Genomic DNA, 20,000 nt, shown 5'->3' on the forward strand with positions numbered 1-20,000 from the left:
CCCGGTCTCCCGCGTGACAGGCGGGGATACTCACTACTATACTAGCGAGGAAGAAGCTGATGAAAGCATGGCAGTATTCGGGCAGACCCATTTACTCTTGGGACCGATAGAATTTTGCCCATTTACACATACGCAGATGTTCTGCCAAAAGAAAAATAGCTTCCACAGATGATATCTTGAGTCATCTAACTGCAAAGTCCAGCTAAAGAAATCTCAAATCTGACAAATCAGACTTTTTCTCTTTCCCCAAAGGTAAAGCTGCAGTGATTCCTGGGGACAAAGCGCTGTTTGGAGGTGAAATGCAGAAAAACATAACCTGGTGTTGTAAATAGTACATAGGCAAGAGGATAGCAAAGTGGCATGCTTCTTAGCATTTAGCAGGAAGCACTTCTTCTTGAGATGGACTTTGTCAAAGATGGCGACAGTCTTGGGAAATAGCTTAGTAGAAAACGAGAAAAGCACTCCCCGTCGGGGAATCGAACCCCGGTCTCCCGCGTGACAGGCGGGGATACTCACCACTATACTAACGAGGAAGAAGCTGATGAAAGCATGGCAGTATTCGGGCAGACCCATTTACTCTTGGGACCGATAGAATTTTGCCCATTTACACGTACTCAGATGTTCTGCCAAAAGAAAAATAGCTTCCACAGATGATATCTTGAGTCATCTAACTGCAAAGTCCAGCTAAAGAAATCTCAAGTCTGACAAATCAGACTTTTTCTCTTTCCCCAAAGGTAAAGCTGCAGTGATTCCTGGGGACAAAGCGCTGTTTGGAGGTGAAATGCAGAAAAACATAACCTGGTGTTGTAAATAGTACATAGGCAAGAGGATAGCAAAGTGGCATGCTTCTTAGCATTTAGCAGGAAGCACTTCTTCTTGAGATGGACTTTGTCAAAGATGGCGACAGTCTTGGGAAATAGCTTCGTAGAAAACGAGAAAAGCACTCCCCGTCGGGGAATCGAACCCCGGTCTCCCGCGTGACAGGTGGGGATACTCACCACTATACTAACGAGGAAGAAGCTGATGAAAACATGGCAGTATTCGGGTGGACCCATTTACTCTTGGGACCGATAGAATTTTGCCCATTTACACATACGCAGATGTTCTGCCAAAAGAAAAATAGCTTCCACAGATGATATCTTGAGTCATCTAACTGCAAAGTCCAGCTAAAGAAATCTCAAGTCTGACAAATCAGACTTTTTCTCTTTCCCCAAAGGTAAAGCTGCAGTGATTCCTGGGGACAAAGCGCTGTTTGGAGGTGAAATGCAGAAAAACATAACCTGGTGTTGTAAACAGTACATAGGCAAAGTGGCATGCTTCTTAGCATTTAGCAGGAAGCACTTCTTCTTGAGATGGACTTTGCCAAAGATGGCGACAGTCTTGGGAAATAGCTTCGTAGAAAACGAGAAAAGTACTCCCCGTCGGGGAATCGAACCCCGGTCTCCCGCGTGACAGGCGGGGATACTCACCACTATACTAACGAGGAAGAAGCTGATGAAAGCATGGCAGTATTCGGGTGGACCCATTTACTCTTGGGACCGATAGAATTTTGCCCATTTACACATACGCAGATGTTCTGCCAAAAGAAAAATAGCTTCCACAGATGATATCTTGAGTCATCTAACTGCAAAGTCCAGCTAAAGAAATCTCAAGTCTGACAAATCAGACTTTTTCTCTTTCCCCAAAGGTAAAGCTGCAGTGATTCCTGGGGACAAAGCGCTGTTTGGAGGTGAAATGCAGAAAAACATAACCTGGTGTTGTAAACAGTACATAGGCAAGAGGATAGCAAAGTGGCATGCTTCTTAGCATTTAGCAGGAAGCACTTCTTCTTGAGATGGACTTTGCCAAAGATGGCGACAGTCTTGGGAAATAGCTTAGTAGAAAACGAGAAAAGCACTCCCCGTCGGGGAATCGAACCCCGGTCTCCCGCGTGACAGGCGGGGATACTCACCACTATACTAACGAGGAAGAAGCTGATGAAAACATGGCAGTATTCGGGTGGACCCATTTACTCTTGGGACCGATAGAATTTTGCCCATTTACACATACGCAGATGTTCTGCCAAAAGAAAAATAGCTTCCACAGATGATATCTTGAGTCATCTAACTGCAAAGTCCAGCTAAAGAAATCTCAAGTCTGACAAATCAGACTTTTTCTCTTTCCCCAAAGGTAAAGCTGCAGTGATTCCTGGGGACAAAGCGCTGTTTGGAGGTGAAATGCAGAAAAACATAACCTGGTGTTGTAAACAGTACATAGGCAAGAGGATAGCAAAGTGGCATGCTTCTTAGCATTTAGCAGGAAGCACTTCTTCTTGAGATGGACTTTGTCAAAGATGGCGACAGTCTTGGGAAATAGCTTCGTAGAAAACGAGAAAAGCACTCCCCGTTGGGGAATCGAACCCCGGTCTCCCGCGTGACAGGTGGGGATACTCACCACTATACTAACGAGGAAGAAGCTGATGAAAGCATGGCAGTATTCGGGCAGACCCATTTACTCTTGGGACCGATAGAATTTTGCCCATTTACACATACGCAGATGTTCTGCCAAAAGAAAAATAGCTTCCACAGATGATATCTTGAGTCATCTAACTGCAAAGTCCAGCTAAAGAAATCTCAAGTCTGACAAATCAGACTTTTTCCTTTTCCCCAAAGGTAAAGCTGCAGTGATTCCTGGGGACAAAGCGCTGTTTGGAGGTGAAATGCAGAAAAACATAACCTGGTGTTGTAAATAGTACATAGGCAAGAGGATAGCAAAGTGGCATGCTTCTTAGCATTTAGCAGGAAGCACTTCTTCTTGAGATGGACTTTGTCAAAGATGGCGACAGTCTTGGGAAATAGCTTAGTAGAAAACGAGAAAAGCACTCCCCGTCGGGGAATCGAACCCCGGTCTCCCGCGTGACAGGCGGGGATACTCACCACTATACTAACGAGGAAGAAGCTGATGAAAGAATCGCAGTATTCGGGCAGACCCATTTACTCTTGGGACCGATAGAATTTTGCCCATTTACACATACGCAGATGTTCTGCCAAAAGAAAAATAGCTTCCACAGATGATATCTTGAGTCATCTAACTGCAAAGTCCAGCTAAAGAAATCTCAAGTCTGACAAATCAGACTTTTTCTCTTTCCCCAAAGGTAAAGCTGCAGTGATTCCTGGGGACAAAGCGCTGTTTGGAGGTGAAATGCAGAAAAACATAACATGGTGTTGTAAACAGTACATAGGCAAGAGGATAGCAAAGTGGCATGCTTCTTAGCATTTAGCAGGAAGCACTTCTTCTTGAGATGGACTTTGCCAAAGATGGCGACAGTCTTGGGAAATAGCTTAGTAGAAAACGAGAAAAGCACTCCCCGTCGGGGAATCGAACCCCGGTCTCCCGCGTGACAGGCGGGGATACTCACCACTATACTAACGAGGAAGAAGCTGATGAAAACATGGCAGTATTCGGGTGGACCCATTTACTCTTGGGACCGATAGAATTTTGCCCATTTACACATACGCAGATGTTCTGCCAAAAGAAAAATAGCTTCCACAGATGATATCTTGAGTCATCTAACTGCAAAGTCCAGCTAAAGAAATCTCAAGTCTGACAAATCAGACTTTTTCTCTTTCCCCAAAGGTAAAGCTGCAGTGATTCCTGGGGACAAAGCGCTGTTTGGAGGTGAAATGCAGAAAAACATAACCTGGTGTTGTAAACAGTACATAGGCAAGAGGATAGCAAAGTGGCATGCTTCTTAGCATTTAGCAGGAAGCACTTCTTCTTGAGATGGACTTTGTCAAAGATGGCGACAGTCTTGGGAAATAGCTTCGTAGAAAACGAGAAAAGCACTCCCCGTTGGGGAATCGAACCCCGGTCTCCCGCGTGACAGGTGGGGATACTCACCACTATACTAACGAGGAAGAAGCTGATGAAAGCATGGCAGTATTCGGGCAGACCCATTTACTCTTGGGACCGATAGAATTTTGCCCATTTACACATACGCAGATGTTCTGCCAAAAGAAAAATAGCTTCCACAGATGATATCTTGAGTCATCTAACTGCAAAGTCCAGCTAAAGAAATCTCAAGTCTGACAAATCAGACTTTTTCCTTTTCCCCAAAGGTAAAGCTGCAGTGATTCCTGGGGACAAAGCGCTGTTTGGAGGTGAAATGCAGAAAAACATAACCTGGTGTTGTAAATAGTACATAGGCAAGAGGATAGCAAAGTGGCATGCTTCTTAGCATTTAGCAGGAAGCACTTCTTCTTGAGATGGACTTTGTCAAAGATGGCGACAGTCTTGGGAAATAGCTTAGTAGAAAACGAGAAAAGCACTCCCCGTCGGGGAATCGAACCCCGGTCTCCCGCGTGACAGGCGGGGATACTCACCACTATACTAACGAGGAAGAAGCTGATGAAAGCATGGCAGTATTCGGGCAGACCCATTTACTCTTGGGACCGATAGAATTTTGCCCATTTACACGTACTCAGATGTTCTGCCAAAAGAAAAATAGCTTCCACAGATGATATCTTGAGTCATCTAACTGCAAAGTCCAGCTAAAGAAATCTCAAGTCTGACAAATCAGACTTTTTCTCTTTCCCCAAAGGTAAAGCTGCAGTGATTCCTGGGGACAAAGCGCTGTTTGGAGGTGAAATGCAGAAAAACATAACCTGGTGTTGTAAATAGTACATAGGCAAGAGGATAGCAAAGTGGCATGCTTCTTAGCATTTAGCAGGAAGCACTTCTTCTTGAGATGGACTTTGTCAAAGATGGCGACAGTCTTGGGAAATAGCTTCGTAGAAAACGAGAAAAGCACTCCCCGTCGGGGAATCGAACCCCGGTCTCCCGCGTGACAGGCGGGGCTACTCACCACTATACTAACGAGGAAGAAGCTGATAAAAACATGGCAGTATTCGGGCAGACCCATTTACTCTTGGGACCGATAGAATTTTGCCCATTTACACATACGCAGATGTTCTGCCAAAAGAAAAGTAGCTTCCACAGATGATATCTTGAGTCATCTAACTGCAAAGTCCAGCTAAAGAAATCTCAAGTCTGACAAATCAGACTTTTTCTCTTTCCCCAAAGGTAAAGCTGCAGTGATTCCTGGGGACAAAGCGCTGTTTGGAGGTGAAATGCAGAAAAACATAACCTGGTGTTGTAAATAGTACATAGGCAAGAGGATAGCAAAGTGGCATGCTTCTTAGCATTTAGCAGGAAGCACTTCTTCTTGAGATGGACTTTGCCAAAGATGGCGACAGTCTTGGGAAATAGCTTAGTAGAAAACGAGAAAAGCACTCCCCGTCGGGGAATCGAACCCCGGTCTCCCGCGTGACAGGCGGGGATACTCACCACTATACTAACGAGGAAGAAGCTGATGAAAACATGGCAGTATTCGGGCAGACCCATTTACTCTTGGGACCGATAGAATTTTGCCCATTTACACATACGCAGATGTTCTGCCAAAAGAAAAATAGCTTCCACAGATGATATCTTGAGTCATCTAACTGCAAAGTCCAGCTAAAGAAATCTCAAGTCTGACAAATCAGACTTTTTCCTTTTCCCCAAAGGTAAAGCTGCAGTGATTCCTGGGGACAAAGCGCTGTTTGGAGGTGAAATGCAGAAAAACATAACCTGGTGTTGTAAATAGTACATAGGCAAGAGGATAGCAAAGTGGCATGCTTCTTAGCATTTAGCAGGAAGCACTTCTTCTTGAGATGGACTTTGCCAAAGATGGCGACAGTCTTGGGAAATAGCTTCGTAGAAAACGAGAAAAGCACTCCCCGTCGGGGAATCGAACCCCGGTCTCCCGCGTGACAGGCGGGGATACTCACTACTATACTAGCGAGGAAGAAGCTGATGAAAGCATGGCAGTATTCGGGCAGACCCATTTACTCTTGGGACCGATAGAATTTTGCCCATTTACACATACGCAGATGTTCTGCCAAAAGAAAAATAGCTTCCACAGATGATATCTTGAGTCATCTAACTGCAAAGTCCAGCTAAAGAAATCTCAAATCTGACAAATCAGACTTTTTCTCTTTCCCCAAAGGTAAAGCTGCAGTGATTCCTGGGGACAAAGCGCTGTTTGGAGGTGAAATGCAGAAAAACATAACCTGGTGTTGTAAATAGTACATAGGCAAGAGGATAGCAAAGTGGCATGCTTCTTAGCATTTAGCAGGAAGCACTTCTTCTTGAGATGGACTTTGTCAAAGATGGCGACAGTCTTGGGAAATAGCTTAGTAGAAAACGAGAAAAGCACTCCCCGTCGGGGAATCGAACCCCGGTCTCCCGCGTGACAGGCGGGGATACTCACCACTATACTAACGAGGAAGAAGCTGATGAAAGCATGGCAGTATTCGGGCAGACCCATTTACTCTTGGGACCGATAGAATTTTGCCCATTTACACGTACTCAGATGTTCTGCCAAAAGAAAAATAGCTTCCACAGATGATATCTTGAGTCATCTAACTGCAAAGTCCAGCTAAAGAAATCTCAAGTCTGACAAATCAGACTTTTTCTCTTTCCCCAAAGGTAAAGCTGCAGTGATTCCTGGGGACAAAGCGCTGTTTGGAGGTGAAATGCAGAAAAACATAACCTGGTGTTGTAAATAGTACATAGGCAAGAGGATAGCAAAGTGGCATGCTTCTTAGCATTTAGCAGGAAGCACTTCTTCTTGAGATGGACTTTGTCAAAGATGGCGACAGTCTTGGGAAATAGCTTCGTAGAAAACGAGAAAAGCACTCCCCGTCGGGGAATCGAACCCCGGTCTCCCGCGTGACAGGTGGGGATACTCACCACTATACTAACGAGGAAGAAGCTGATGAAAACATGGCAGTATTCGGGTGGACCCATTTACTCTTGGGACCGATAGAATTTTGCCCATTTACACATACGCAGATGTTCTGCCAAAAGAAAAATAGCTTCCACAGATGATATCTTGAGTCATCTAACTGCAAAGTCCAGCTAAAGAAATCTCAAGTCTGACAAATCAGACTTTTTCTCTTTCCCCAAAGGTAAAGCTGCAGTGATTCCTGGGGACAAAGCGCTGTTTGGAGGTGAAATGCAGAAAAACATAACCTGGTGTTGTAAACAGTACATAGGCAAAGTGGCATGCTTCTTAGCATTTAGCAGGAAGCACTTCTTCTTGAGATGGACTTTGCCAAAGATGGCGACAGTCTTGGGAAATAGCTTCGTAGAAAACGAGAAAAGTACTCCCCGTCGGGGAATCGAACCCCGGTCTCCCGCGTGACAGGCGGGGATACTCACCACTATACTAACGAGGAAGAAGCTGATGAAAGAATGGCAGTATTCGGGCAGACCCATTTACTCTTGGGACCGATAGAATTTTGCCCATTTACACATACGCAGATGTTCTGCCAAAAGAAAAATAGCTTCCACAGATGATATCTTGAGTCATCTAACTGCAAAGTCCAGCTAAAGAAATCTCAAGTCTGACAAATCAGACTTTTTCCTTTTCCCCAAAGGTAAAGCTGCAGTGATTCCTGGGGACAAAGCGCTGTTTGGAGGTGAAATGCAGAAAAACATAACCTGGTGTTGTAAATAGTACATAGGCAAGAGGATAGCAAAGTGGCATGCTTCTTAGCATTTAGCAGGAATCACTTCTTCTTGAGATGGACTTTGTCAAAGATGGCGACAGTCTTGGGAAATAGCTTCGTAGAAAACGAGAAAAGCACTCCCCGTCGGGGAATCGAACCCCGGTCTCCCGCATGACAGGCGGGGATACTCACCACTATACTAACGAGGAAGAAGCTGATGAAAGCATGGCAGTATTCGGGCGGACCCATTTACTCTTGGGAACGATAGAATTTTGCCCATTTACACATACGCAGATGTTCTGCCAAAAGAAAAATAGCTTCCACAGATGATATCTTGAGTCATCTAACTGCAAAGTCCAGCTAAAGAAATCTCAAGTCTGACAAATCAGACTTTTTCTCTTTCCCCAAAGGTAAAGCTGCAGTGATTCCTGGGGACAAAGCGCTGTTTGGAGGTGAAATGCAGAAAAACACAACCTGGTGTTGTAAACAGTACATAGGCAAGAGGATAGCAAAGTGGCATGCTTCTTAGCATTTAGCAGGAAGCACTTCTTCTTGAGATGGACTTTGTCAAAGATGGCGACAGTCTTGGGAAATAGCTTCGTAGAAAACGAGAAAAGCACTCCCCGTCGGGGAATCGAACCCCGGTCTCCCGCGTGACAGGCGGGGATACTCACCACTATACTAACGAGGAAGAAGCTGATGAAAGCATGGCAGTATTCGGGCAGACCCATTTACTCTTGGGACCGATAGAATTTTGCCCATTTACACATACGCAGATGTTCTGCCAAAAAAAAAAATAGCTTCCACAGATGATATCTTGAGTCATCTAACTGCAAAGTCCAGCTAAAGAAATCTCAAGTCTGACAAATCAGACTTTTTCTCTTTCCCCAAAGGTAAAGCTGCAGTGATTCCTGGGGACAAAGCGCTGTTTGGAGGTGAAATGCAGAAAAACATAACCTGGTGTTGTAAACAGTACATAGGCAAGAGGATAGCAAAGTGGCATGCTTCTTAGCATTTAGCAGGAAGCACTTCTTCTTGAGATGGACTTTGCCAAAGATGGCGACAGTCTTGGGAAATAGCTTCGTAGAAAACGAGAAAAGCACTCCCCGTCGGGGAATCGAACCCCGGTCTCCCGCGTGACAGGTGGGGATACTCACCACTATACTAACGAGGAAGAAGCTGATGAAAACATGGCAGTATTCGGGTGGACCCATTTACTCTTGGGACCGATAGAATTTTGCCCATTTACACATACGCAGATGTTCTGCCAAAAGAAAAATAGCTTCCACAGATGATATCTTGAGTCATCTAACTGCAAAGTCCAGCTAAAGAAATCTCAAGTCTGACAAATCAGACTTTTTCTCTTTCCCCAAAGGTAAAGCTGCAGTGATTCCTGGGGACAAAGCGCTGTTTGGAGGTGAAATGCAGAAAAACATAACCTGGTGTTGTAAACAGTACATAGGCAAAGTGGCATGCTTCTTAGCATTTAGCAGGAAGCACTTCTTCTTGAGATGGACTTTGCCAAAGATGGCGACAGTCTTGGGAAATAGCTTCGTAGAAAACGAGAAAAGTACTCCCCGTCGGGGAATCGAACCCCGGTCTCCCGCGTGACAGGCGGGGATACTCACCACTATACTAACGAGGAAGAAGCTGATGAAAGAATGGCAGTATTCGGGCAGACCCATTTACTCTTGGGACCGATAGAATTTTGCCCATTTACACATACGCAGATGTTCTGCCAAAAGAAAAATAGCTTCCACAGATGATATCTTGAGTCATCTAACTGCAAAGTCCAGCTAAAGAAATCTCAAGTCTGACAAATCAGACTTTTTCCTTTTCCCCAAAGGTAAAGCTGCAGTGATTCCTGGGGACAAAGCGCTGTTTGGAGGTGAAATGCAGAAAAACATAACCTGGTGTTGTAAATAGTACATAGGCAAGAGGATAGCAAAGTGGCATGCTTCTTAGCATTTAGCAGGAATCACTTCTTCTTGAGATGGACTTTGTCAAAGATGGCGACAGTCTTGGGAAATAGCTTCGTAGAAAACGAGAAAAGCACTCCCCGTCGGGGAATCGAACCCCGGTCTCCCGCATGACAGGCGGGGATACTCACCACTATACTAACGAGGAAGAAGCTGATGAAAGCATGGCAGTATTCGGGCGGACCCATTTACTCTTGGGAACGATAGAATTTTGCCCATTTACACATACGCAGATGTTCTGCCAAAAGAAAAATAGCTTCCACAGATGATATCTTGAGTCATCTAACTGCAAAGTCCAGCTAAAGAAATCTCAAGTCTGACAAATCAGACTTTTTCTCTTTCCCCAAAGGTAAAGCTGCAGTGATTCCTGGGGACAAAGCGCTGTTTGGAGGTGAAATGCAGAAAAACACAACCTGGTGTTGTAAACAGTACATAGGCAAGAGGATAGCAAAGTGGCATGCTTCTTAGCATTTAGCAGGAAGCACTTCTTCTTGAGATGGACTTTGTCAAAGATGGCGACAGTCTTGGGAAATAGCTTCGTAGAAAACGAGAAAAGCACTCCCCGTCGGGGAATCGAACCCCGGTCTCCCGCGTGACAGGCGGGGATACTCACCACTATACTAACGAGGAAGAAGCTGATGAAAGCATGGCAGTATTCGGGCAGACCCATTTACTCTTGGGACCGATAGAATTTTGCCCATTTACACATACGCAGATGTTCTGCCAAAAAAAAAAATAGCTTCCACAGATGATATCTTGAGTCATCTAACTGCAAAGTCCAGCTAAAGAAATCTCAAGTCTGACAAATCAGACTTTTTCTCTTTCCCCAAAGGTAAAGCTGCAGTGATTCCTGGGGACAAAGCGCTGTTTGGAGGTGAAATGCAGAAAAACATAACCTGGTGTTGTAAACAGTACATAGGCAAGAGGATAGCAAAGTGGCATGCTTCTTAGCATTTAGCAGGAAGCACTTCTTCTTGAGATGGACTTTGCCAAAGATGGCGACAGTCTTGGGAAATAGCTTCGTAGAAAACGAGAAAAGCACTCCCCGTCGGGGAATCGAACCCCGGTCTCCCGCGTGACAGGCGGGGATACTCACCACTATACTAACGAGGAAGAAGCTGATGAAAGAATGGCAGTATTCGGGCAGACCCATTTACTCTTGGGACCGATAGAATTTTGCCCATTTACACATACGCAGATGTTCTGCCAAAAAAAAAATAGCTTCCACAGATGATATCTTGAGTCATCTAACTGCAAAGTCCAGCTAAAGAAATCTCAAGTCTGACAAATCAGACTTTTTCTCTTTCCCCAAAGGTAAAGCTGCAGTGATTCCTGGGGACAAAGCGCTGTTTGGAGGTGAAATGCAGAAAAACATAACCTGGTGTTGTAAACAGTACATAGGCAAGAGCATAGCAAAGTGGCATGCTTCTTAGCATTTAGCAGGAATCACTTCTTCTTGAGATGGACTTTGCCAAAGATGGCGACAGTCTTGGGAAATAGCTTCGTAGAAAACGAGAAAAGTACTCCCCGTCGGGGAATCGAACCCCGGTCTCCCGCGTGACAGGCGGGAATACTCACCACTATACTAACGAGGAAGAAGCTGATGAAAGAATGGCAGTATTCGGGCAGACCCATTTACTCTTGGGACCGATAGAATTTTGCCCATTTACACATACGCAGATGTTCTGCCAAAAGAAAAATAGCTTCCACAGATGATATCTTGAGTCATCTAACTGCAAAGTCCAGCTAAAGAAATCTCAAGTCTGACAAATCAGACTTTTTCTCTTTCCCCAAAGGTAAAGCTGCAGTGATTCCTGGGGACAAAGCGCTGTTTGGAGGTGAAATGCAGAAAAACATAACCTGGTGTTGTAAATAGTACATAGGCAAGAGGATAGCAAAGTGGCATGCTTCTTAGCATTTAGCAGGAAGCACTTCTTCTTGAGATGGACTTTGTCAAAGATGGCGACAGTCTTGGGAAATAGCTTCGTAGAAAACGAGAAAAGCACTCCCCGTCGGGGAAACGAACCCCGGTCTCCCGCGTGACAGGCGGGGATACTCACCACTATACTAACGAGGAAGAAGCTGATGAAAGCATGGCAGTATTCGGGCAGACCCATTTACTCTTGGGACCGATAGAATTTTGCCCATTTACACATACGCAGATGTTCTGCCAAAAGAAAAATAGCTTCCACAGATGATATCTTGAGTCATCTAACTGCAAAGTCCAGCTAAAGAAATCTCAAGTCTGACAAATCAGACTTTTTCTCTTTCCCCAAAGGTAAAGCTGCAGTGATTCCTGGGGACAAAGCGCTGTTTGGAGGTGAAATGCAGAAAAACATAACCTGGTGTTGTAAATAGTACATAGGCAAGAGGATAGCAAAGTGGCATGCTTCTTAGCATTTAGCAGGAAGCACTTCTTCTTGAGATGGACTTTGTCAAAGATGGCGACAGTCTTGGGAAATAGCTTCGTAGAAAACGAGAAAAGCACTCCCCGTCGGGGAATCGAACCCCGGTCTCCCGCGTGACAGGCGGGGATACTCACCACTAAACTAACGAGGAAAAAGCTGATGAAAGCATGGCAGTATTCGGGCGGACCCATTTACTCTTGGGACCGATAGAATTTTGCCCATTTACACATACGCAGATGTTCTGCCAAAAGAAAAATAGCTTCCACAGATGATATCTTGAGTCATCTAACTGCAAAGTCCAGCTAAAGAAATCTCAAGTCTGACAAATCAGACTTTTTCCTTTTCCCCAAAGGTAAAGCTGCAGTGATTCCTGGGGACAAAGCGCTGTTTGGAGGTGAAATGCAGAAAAACATAACCTGGTGTTGTAAATAGTACATAGGCAAGAGGATAGCAAAGTGGCATGCTTCTTAGCATTTAGCAGGAAGTACTTCTTCTTGAGATGGACTTTGTCAAAGATGGCGACAGTCTTGGGAAATAGCTTCGTAGAAAACGAGAAAAGCACTCCCCGTCGGGGAATCGAACCCCGGTCTCCCGCGTGACAGGCGGGGATACTCACGAGGAAGAAGCTGATGAAAGAATGGCAGTATTCGGGCAGACCCATTTACTCTTGGGACCGATAGAATTTTGCCCATTTACACATACGCAGATGTTCTGCCAAAAAAAAAATAGCTTCCACAGATGATATCTTGAGTCATCTAACTGCAAAGTCCAGCTAAAGAAATCTCAAGTCTGACAAATCAGACTTTTTCTCTTTCCCCAAAGGTAAAGCTGCAGTGATTCCTGGGGACAAAGCGCTGTTTGGAGGTGAAATGCAGAAAAACATAACCTGGTGTTGTAAATAGTACATAGGCAAGAGGATAGCAAAGTGGCATGCTTCTTAGCATTTAGCAGGAAGCACTTCTTCTTGAGATGGACTTTGTCAAAGATGGCGACAGTCTTGGGAAATAGCTTCGTAGAAAACGAGAAAAGCACTCCCCGTCGGGGAATCGAACCCCGGTCTCCCGCGTGACAGGCGGGGATACTCACCACTATACTAATGAGGAAGAAGCTGATGAAAGCATGGCAGTATTCGGGCGGACCCATTTACTCTTGGGACCGATAGAATTTTGCCCATTTACACATACGCAGATGTTCTGCCAAAAGAAAAATAGCTTCCACAGATGATATCTTGAGTCATCTAACTGCAAAGTCCAACTAAAGAAATCTCAAGTCTGACAAATCAGACTTTTTCTCTTTCCCCAAAGGTAAAGCTGCAGTGATTCCTGGGGACAAAGCGCTGTTTGGAGGTGAAATGCAGAAAAACATAACCTGGTGTTGTAAATAGTACATAGGCAAGAGGATAGCAAAGTGGCATGCTTCTTAGCATTTAGCAGGAAGCACTTCTTCTTGAGATGGACTTTGTCAAAGATGGCGACAGTGTTGGGAAATAGCTTCGTAGAAAACGAGAGAACCACTCCCCGTCGGGGAATCAAACCCCGGTCTCCCGCGTGACAGGTGGGGTTACTCACCACTATACTAACGAGGAAGAAGCTGATGAAAGCATGGCAGTATTCGGGCGGACCCATTTACTCTTGGGACCGATAGAATTTTGCCCATTTACACATACGCAGATGTTCTGCCAAAAGAAAAATAGCTTCCACAGATGATATCTTGAGTCATCTAACTGCAAAGTCCAGCTAAAGAAATCTCAAGTCTGACAAATCAGACTTTTTCTCTTTCCCCAAAGGTAAAGCTGCAGTGATTCCTGGGGACAAAGCGCTGTTTGGAGGTGAAATGCAGAAAAACATAACCTGGTGTTGTAAATAGTACATAGGCAAGAGGATAGCAAAGTGGCATGCTTCTTAGCATTTAGCAGGAAGCACTTCTTCTTGAGATGGACTTTGTCAAAGATGGCGACAGTCTTGGGAAATAGCTTCGTAGAAAACGAGAAAAGCACTCCCCGTCGGGGAAACGAACCCCGGTCTCCCGCGTGACAGGCGGGGATACTCACCACTATACTAACGAGGAAGAAGCTGATGAAAGCATGGCAGTATTCGGGCAGACCCATTTACTCTTGGGACCGATAGAATTTTGCCCATTTACACATACGCAGATGTTCTGCCAAAAGAAAAATAGCTTCCACAGATGATATCTTGAGTCATCTAACTGCAAAGTCCAGCTAAAGAAATCTCAAGTCTGACAAATCAGACTTTTTCTCTTTCCCCAAAGGTAAAGCTGCAGTGATTCCTGGGGACAAAGCGCTGTTTGGAGGTGAAATGCAGAAAAACATAACCTGGTGTTGTAAATAGTACATAGGCAAGAGGATAGCAAAGTGGCATGCTTCTTAGCATTTAGCAGGAAGCACTTCTTCTTGAGATGGACTTTGTCAAAGATGGCGACAGTCTTGGGAAATAGCTTCGTAGAAAACGAGAAAAGCACTCCCCGTCGGGGAATCGAACCCCGGTCTCCCGCGTGACAGGCGGGGATACTCACCACTAAACTAACGAGGAAAAAGCTGATGAAAGCATGGCAATATTCGGGCGGACCCATTTACTCTTGGGACCGATAGAATTTTGCCCATTTACACATACGCAGATGTTCTGCCAAAAGAAAAATAGCTTCCACAGATGATATCTTGAGTCATCTAACTGCAAAGTCCAGCTAAAGAAATCTCAAGTCTGACAAATCAGACTTTTTCCTTTTCCCCAAAGGTAAAGCTGCAGTGATTCCTGGGGACAAAGCGCTGTTTGGAGGTGAAATGCAGAAAAACATAACCTGGTGTTGTAAATAGTACATAGGCAAGAGGATAGCAAAGTGGCATGCTTCTTAGCATTTAGCAGGAAGTACTTCTTCTTGAGATGGACTTTGTCAAAGATGGCGACAGTCTTGGGAAATAGCTTCGTAGAAAACGAGAAAAGCACTCCCCGTCGGGGAATCGAACCCCGGTCTCCCGCGTGACAGGCGGGGATACTCACGAGGAAGAAGCTGATGAAAGAATGGCAGTATTCGGGCAGACCCATTTACTCTTGGGACCGATAGAATTTTGCCCATTTACACATACGCAGATGTTCTGCCAAAAAAAAAATAGCTTCCACAGATGATATCTTGAGTCATCTAACTGCAAAGTCCAGCTAAAGAAATCTCAAGTCTGACAAATCAGACTTTTTCTCTTTCCCCAAAGGTAAAGCTGCAGTGATTCCTGGGGACAAAGCGCTGTTTGGAGGTGAAATGCAGAAAAACATAACCTGGTGTTGTAAATAGTACATAGGCAAGAGGATAGCAAAGTGGCATGCTTCTTAGCATTTAGCAGGAAGCACTTCTTCTTGAGATGGACTTTGTCAAAGATGGCGACAGTCTTGGGAAATAGCTTCGTAGAAAACGAGAAAAGCACTCCCCGTCGGGGAATCGAACCCCGGTCTCCCGCGTGACAGGCGGGGATACTCACCACTATACTAATGAGGAAGAAGCTGATGAAAGCATGGCAGTATTCGGGCGGACCCATTTACTCTTGGGACCGATAGAATTTTGCCCATTTACACATACGCAGATGTTCTGCCAAAAGAAAAATAGCTTCCACAGATGATATCTTGAGTCATCTAACTGCAAAGTCCAGCTAAAGAAATCTCAAGTCTGACAAATCAGACTTTTTCTCTTTCCCCAAAGGTAAAGCTGCAGTGATTCCTGGGGACAAAGCGCTGTTTGGAGGTGAAATGCAGAAAAACATAACCTGGTGTTGTAAATAGTACATAGGCAAGAGGATAGCAAAGTGGCATGCTTCTTAGCATTTAGCAGGAAGCACTTCTTCTTGAGATGGACTTTGTCAAAGATGGCGACAGTGTTGGGAAATAGCTTCGTAGAAAACGAGAGAACCACTCCCCGTCGGGGAATCAAACCCCGGTCTCCCGCGTGACAGGTGGGGTTACTCACCACTATACTAACGAGGAAGAAGCTGATGAAAGCATGGCAGTATTCGGGCGGACCCATTTACTCTTGGGACCGATAGAATTTTGCCCATTTACACATACGCAGATGTTCTGCCAAAAGAAAAATAGCTTCCACAGATGATATCTTGAGTCATCTAACTGCAAAGTCCAGCTAAAGAAATCTCAAGTCTGACAAATCAGACTTTTTCTCTTTCCCCAAAGGTAAAGCTGCAGTGATTCCTGGGGACAAAGCGCTGTTTGGAGGTGAAATGCAGAAAAACATAACCTGGTGTTGTAAATAGTACATAGGCAAGAGGATAGCAAAGTGGCATGCTTCTTAGCATTTAGCAGGAAGCACTTCTTCTTGAGATGGACTTTGTCAAAGATGGCGACAGTCTTGGGAAATAGCTTCGTAGAAAACGAGAAAAGCACTCCCCGTCGGGGAAACGAACCCCGGTCTCCCGCGTGACAGGCGGGGATACTCACCACTATACTAACGAGGAAGAAGCTGATGAAAGCATGGCAGTATTCGGGCAGACCCATTTACTCTTGGGACCGATAGAATTTTGCCCATTTACACATACGCAGATGTTCTGCCAAAAGAAAAATAGCTTCCACAGATGATATCTTGAGTCATCTAACTGCAAAGTCCAGCTAAAGAAATCTCAAGTCTGACAAATCAGACTTTTTCTCTTTCCCCAAAGGTAAAGCTGCAGTGATTCCTGGGGACAAAGCGCTGTTTGGAGGTGAAATGCAGAAAAACATAACCTGGTGTTGTAAATAGTACATAGGCAAGAGGATAGCAAAGTGGCATGCTTCTTAGCATTTAGCAGGAAGCACTTCTTCTTGAGATGGACTTTGTCAAAGATGGCGACAGTCTTGGGAAATAGCTTCGTAGAAAACGAGAAAAGCACTCCCCGTCGGGGAATCGAACCCCGGTCTCCCGCGTGACAGGCGGGGATACTCACCACTAAACTAACGAGGAAAAAGCTGATGAAAGCATGGCAATATTCGGGCGGACCCATTTACTCTTGGGACCGATAGAATTTTGCCCATTTACACATACGCAGATGTTCTGCCAAAAGAAAAATAGCTTCCACAGATGATATCTTGAGTCATCTAACTGCAAAGTCCAGCTAAAGAAATCTCAAGTCTGACAAATCAGACTTTTTCCTTTTCCCCAAAGGTAAAGCTGCAGTGATTCCTGGGGACAAAGCGCTGTTTGGAGGTGAAATGCAGAAAAACATAACCTGGTGTTGTAAATAGTACATAGGCAAGAGGATAGCAAAGTGGCATGCTTCTTAGCATTTAGCAGGAAGTACTTCTTCTTGAGATGGACTTTGTCAAAGATGGCGACAGTCTTGGGAAATAGCTTCGTAGAAAACGAGAAAAGCACTCCCCGTCGGGGAATCGAACCCCGGTCTCCCGCGTGACAGGTGGGGATACTCACCACTATACTAACGAGGAAGAAGCTGATGAAAGAATGGCAGTATTCGGGCAGACCCATTTACTCTTGGGACCGATAGAATTTTGCCCATTTACACATACGCAGATGTTCTGCCAAAAAAAAAATAGCTTCCACAGATGATATCTTGAGTCATCTAACTGCAAAGTCCAGCTAAAGAAATCTCAAGTCTGACAAATCAGACTTTTTCTCTTTCCCCAAAGGTAAAGCTGCAGTGATTCCTGGGGACAAAGCGCTGTTTGGAGGTGAAATGCAGAAAAACATAACCTGGTGTTGTAAATACTACATAGGCAAGAGGATAGCAAAGTGGCATGCTTCTTAGCATTTAGCAGGAAGCACTTCTTCTTGAGATGGACTTTGTCAAAGATGGCGACAGTCTTGGGAAATAGCTTCGTAGAAAACGAGAAAAGCACTCCCCGTCGGGGAATCGAACCCCGGTCTCCCGCGTGACAGGCGGGGATACTCACCACTATACTAACGAGGAAGAAGCTGATGAAAGCATGGCAGTATTCGGGCGGACCCATTTACTCTTGGGACCGATAGAATTTTGCCCATTTACACATACGCAGATGTTCTGCCAAAAGAAAAATAGCTTCCACAGATGATATCTTGAGTCATCTAACTGCAAAGTCCAGCTAAAGAAATCTCAAGTCTGACAAATCAGACTTTTTCTCTTTCCCCAAAGGTAAAGCTGCAGTGATTCCTGGGGACAAAGCGCTGTTTGGAGGTGAAATGCAGAAAAACATAACCTGGTGTTGTAAATAGTACATAGGCAAGAGGATAGCAAAGTGGCATGCTTCTTAGCATTTAGCAGGAAGTACTTCTTCTTGAGATGGACTTTGTCAAAGATGGCGACAGTCTTGGGAAATAGCTTCGTAGAAAACGAGAAAAGCACTCCCCGTCGGGGAATCGAACCCCGGTCTCCCGCGTGACAGGCGGGGATACTCACCACTATACTAACGAGGAAGAAGCTGATGAAAGAATGGCAGTATTCGGGCAGACCCATTTACTCTTGGGACCGATAGAATTTTGCCCATTTACACATACGCAGATGTTCTGCCAAAAAAAAAATAGCTTCCACAGATGATATCTTGAGTCATCTAACTGCAAAGTCCAGCTAAAGAAATCTCAAGTCTGACAAATCAGACTTTTTCTCTTTCCCCAAAGGTAAAGCTGCAGTGATTCCTGGGGACAAAGCGCTGTTTGGAGGTGAAATGCAGAAAAACATAACCTGGTGTTGTAAACAGTACATAGGCAAGAGGATAGCAAAGTGGCATGCTTCTTAGCATTTAGCAGGAAGCACTTCTTCTTGAGATGGACTTTGCCAAAGATGGCGACAGTCTTGGGAAATAGCTTCGTAGAAAACGAGAAAAGCACTCCCCGTCGGGGAATCGAACCCCGGTCTCCCGCGTGACAGGTGGGGATACTCACCACTAAACTAACGAGGAAAAAGCTGATGAAAGCATGGCAGTATTCGGGCGGACCCATTTACTCTTGGGACCGATAGAATTTTGCCCATTTACACATACGCAGATGTTCTGCCAAAAGAAAAATAGCTTCCACAGATGATATCTTGAGTCATCTAACTGCAAAGTCCAGCTAAAGAAATCTCAAGTCTGACAAATCAGACTTTTTCCTTTTCCCCAAAGGTAAAGCTGCAGTGATTCCTGGGGACAAAGCGCTGTTTGGAGGTGAAATGCAGAAAAACATAACCTGGTGTTGTAAATAGTACATAGGCAAGAGGATAGCAAAGTGGCATGCTTCTTAGCATTTAGCAGGAAGTACTTCTTCTTGAGATGGACTTTGTCAAAGATGGCGACAGTCTTGGGAAATAGCTTCGTAGAAAACGAGAAAAGCACTCCCCGTCGGGGAATCGAACCCCGGTCTCCCGCGTGACAGGCGGGGATACTCACCACTATACTAACGAGGAAGAAGCTGATGAAAGAATGGCAGTATTCGGGCAGACCCATTTACTCTTGGGACCGATAGAATTTTGCCCATTTACACATACGCAGATGTTCTGCCAAAAGAAAAATAGCTTCCACAGATGATATCTTGAGTCATCTAACTGCAAAGTCCAGCTAAAGAAATCTCAAGTCTGACAAATCAGACTTTTTCCTTTTCCCCAAAGGTAAAGCTGCAGTGATTCCTGGGGACAAAGCGCTGTTTGGAGGTGAAATGCAGAAAAACATAACCTGGTGTTGTAAATAGTACATAGGCAAGAGGATAGCAAAGTGGCATGCTTCTTAGCATTTAGCAGGAATCACTTCTTCTTGAGATGGACTTTGTCAAAGATGGCGACAGTCTTGGGAAATAGCTTCGTAGAAAACGAGAAAAGCACTCCCCGTCGGGGAATCGAACCCCGGTCTCCCGCGTGACAGGCGGGGATACTCACCACTATACTAACGAGGAAGAAGCTGATGAAAGCATGGCAGTATTCGGGCGGACCCATTTACTCTTGGGACCGATAGAATTTTGCCCATTTACACATACGCAGATGTTCTGCCAAAAGAAAAATAGCTTCCACAGATGATATCTTGAGTCATCTAACTGCAAAGTCCAGCTAAAGAAATCTCAAGTCTGACAAATCAGACTTTTTCCTTTTCCCCAAAGGTAAAGCTGCAGTGATTCCTGGGGACAAAGCGCTGTTTGGA

At 44.9% G+C, this 20,000-nt stretch overlaps 18 non-coding genes across 18 annotated transcripts; all 18 read right to left on the reverse strand.

Annotated features, from left to right (window-relative positions):
* Nucleotides 1-461: 461 nt before the first annotated feature.
* Nucleotides 462-533, reverse strand: TRNAD-GUC (transfer RNA aspartic acid (anticodon GUC)). The gene has a single exon. It is a non-coding gene; the product is annotated as a tRNA-Asp (tRNA).
* An 881-nt stretch (nucleotides 534-1,414) lies between these two features.
* Nucleotides 1,415-1,486, reverse strand: TRNAD-GUC (transfer RNA aspartic acid (anticodon GUC)). Its single transcript has one exon. It is a non-coding gene; the product is annotated as a tRNA-Asp (tRNA).
* Nucleotides 1,487-1,896: 410 nt separating this feature from the next.
* TRNAD-GUC (transfer RNA aspartic acid (anticodon GUC)) lies at nucleotides 1,897-1,968 on the reverse strand. Its single transcript has one exon. It is a non-coding gene; the product is annotated as a tRNA-Asp (tRNA).
* Nucleotides 1,969-2,860: 892 nt separating this feature from the next.
* On the reverse strand, nucleotides 2,861-2,932 carry TRNAD-GUC (transfer RNA aspartic acid (anticodon GUC)). Its single transcript has one exon. It is a non-coding gene; the product is annotated as a tRNA-Asp (tRNA).
* A 410-nt stretch (nucleotides 2,933-3,342) lies between these two features.
* On the reverse strand, nucleotides 3,343-3,414 carry TRNAD-GUC (transfer RNA aspartic acid (anticodon GUC)). The gene has a single exon. It is a non-coding gene; the product is annotated as a tRNA-Asp (tRNA).
* An 892-nt stretch (nucleotides 3,415-4,306) lies between these two features.
* On the reverse strand, nucleotides 4,307-4,378 carry TRNAD-GUC (transfer RNA aspartic acid (anticodon GUC)). Its single transcript has one exon. It is a non-coding gene; the product is annotated as a tRNA-Asp (tRNA).
* Nucleotides 4,379-5,270: 892 nt separating this feature from the next.
* On the reverse strand, nucleotides 5,271-5,342 carry TRNAD-GUC (transfer RNA aspartic acid (anticodon GUC)). The gene has a single exon. It is a non-coding gene; the product is annotated as a tRNA-Asp (tRNA).
* An 892-nt stretch (nucleotides 5,343-6,234) lies between these two features.
* TRNAD-GUC (transfer RNA aspartic acid (anticodon GUC)) lies at nucleotides 6,235-6,306 on the reverse strand. Its single transcript has one exon. It is a non-coding gene; the product is annotated as a tRNA-Asp (tRNA).
* Nucleotides 6,307-7,187: 881 nt separating this feature from the next.
* Nucleotides 7,188-7,259, reverse strand: TRNAD-GUC (transfer RNA aspartic acid (anticodon GUC)). Its single transcript has one exon. It is a non-coding gene; the product is annotated as a tRNA-Asp (tRNA).
* An 892-nt stretch (nucleotides 7,260-8,151) lies between these two features.
* Nucleotides 8,152-8,223, reverse strand: TRNAD-GUC (transfer RNA aspartic acid (anticodon GUC)). Its single transcript has one exon. It is a non-coding gene; the product is annotated as a tRNA-Asp (tRNA).
* An 882-nt stretch (nucleotides 8,224-9,105) lies between these two features.
* Nucleotides 9,106-9,177, reverse strand: TRNAD-GUC (transfer RNA aspartic acid (anticodon GUC)). Its single transcript has one exon. It is a non-coding gene; the product is annotated as a tRNA-Asp (tRNA).
* Nucleotides 9,178-10,069: 892 nt separating this feature from the next.
* Nucleotides 10,070-10,141, reverse strand: TRNAD-GUC (transfer RNA aspartic acid (anticodon GUC)). Its single transcript has one exon. It is a non-coding gene; the product is annotated as a tRNA-Asp (tRNA).
* Nucleotides 10,142-10,552: 411 nt separating this feature from the next.
* TRNAD-GUC (transfer RNA aspartic acid (anticodon GUC)) lies at nucleotides 10,553-10,624 on the reverse strand. The gene has a single exon. It is a non-coding gene; the product is annotated as a tRNA-Asp (tRNA).
* A 410-nt stretch (nucleotides 10,625-11,034) lies between these two features.
* Nucleotides 11,035-11,106, reverse strand: TRNAD-GUC (transfer RNA aspartic acid (anticodon GUC)). The gene has a single exon. It is a non-coding gene; the product is annotated as a tRNA-Asp (tRNA).
* Nucleotides 11,107-17,758: 6,652 nt separating this feature from the next.
* On the reverse strand, nucleotides 17,759-17,830 carry TRNAD-GUC (transfer RNA aspartic acid (anticodon GUC)). Its single transcript has one exon. It is a non-coding gene; the product is annotated as a tRNA-Asp (tRNA).
* A 410-nt stretch (nucleotides 17,831-18,240) lies between these two features.
* Nucleotides 18,241-18,312, reverse strand: TRNAD-GUC (transfer RNA aspartic acid (anticodon GUC)). The gene has a single exon. It is a non-coding gene; the product is annotated as a tRNA-Asp (tRNA).
* An 892-nt stretch (nucleotides 18,313-19,204) lies between these two features.
* Nucleotides 19,205-19,276, reverse strand: TRNAD-GUC (transfer RNA aspartic acid (anticodon GUC)). The gene has a single exon. It is a non-coding gene; the product is annotated as a tRNA-Asp (tRNA).
* A 410-nt stretch (nucleotides 19,277-19,686) lies between these two features.
* TRNAD-GUC (transfer RNA aspartic acid (anticodon GUC)) lies at nucleotides 19,687-19,758 on the reverse strand. The gene has a single exon. It is a non-coding gene; the product is annotated as a tRNA-Asp (tRNA).
* Between the last annotated feature and the right edge of the window lie 242 nt (nucleotides 19,759-20,000).

This window comes from Eleutherodactylus coqui, chromosome 11 (genome assembly GCF_035609145.1).
Source record: "Eleutherodactylus coqui strain aEleCoq1 chromosome 11, aEleCoq1.hap1, whole genome shotgun sequence".
NCBI lineage: Eukaryota > Metazoa > Chordata > Amphibia > Anura > Eleutherodactylidae > Eleutherodactylus > Eleutherodactylus coqui.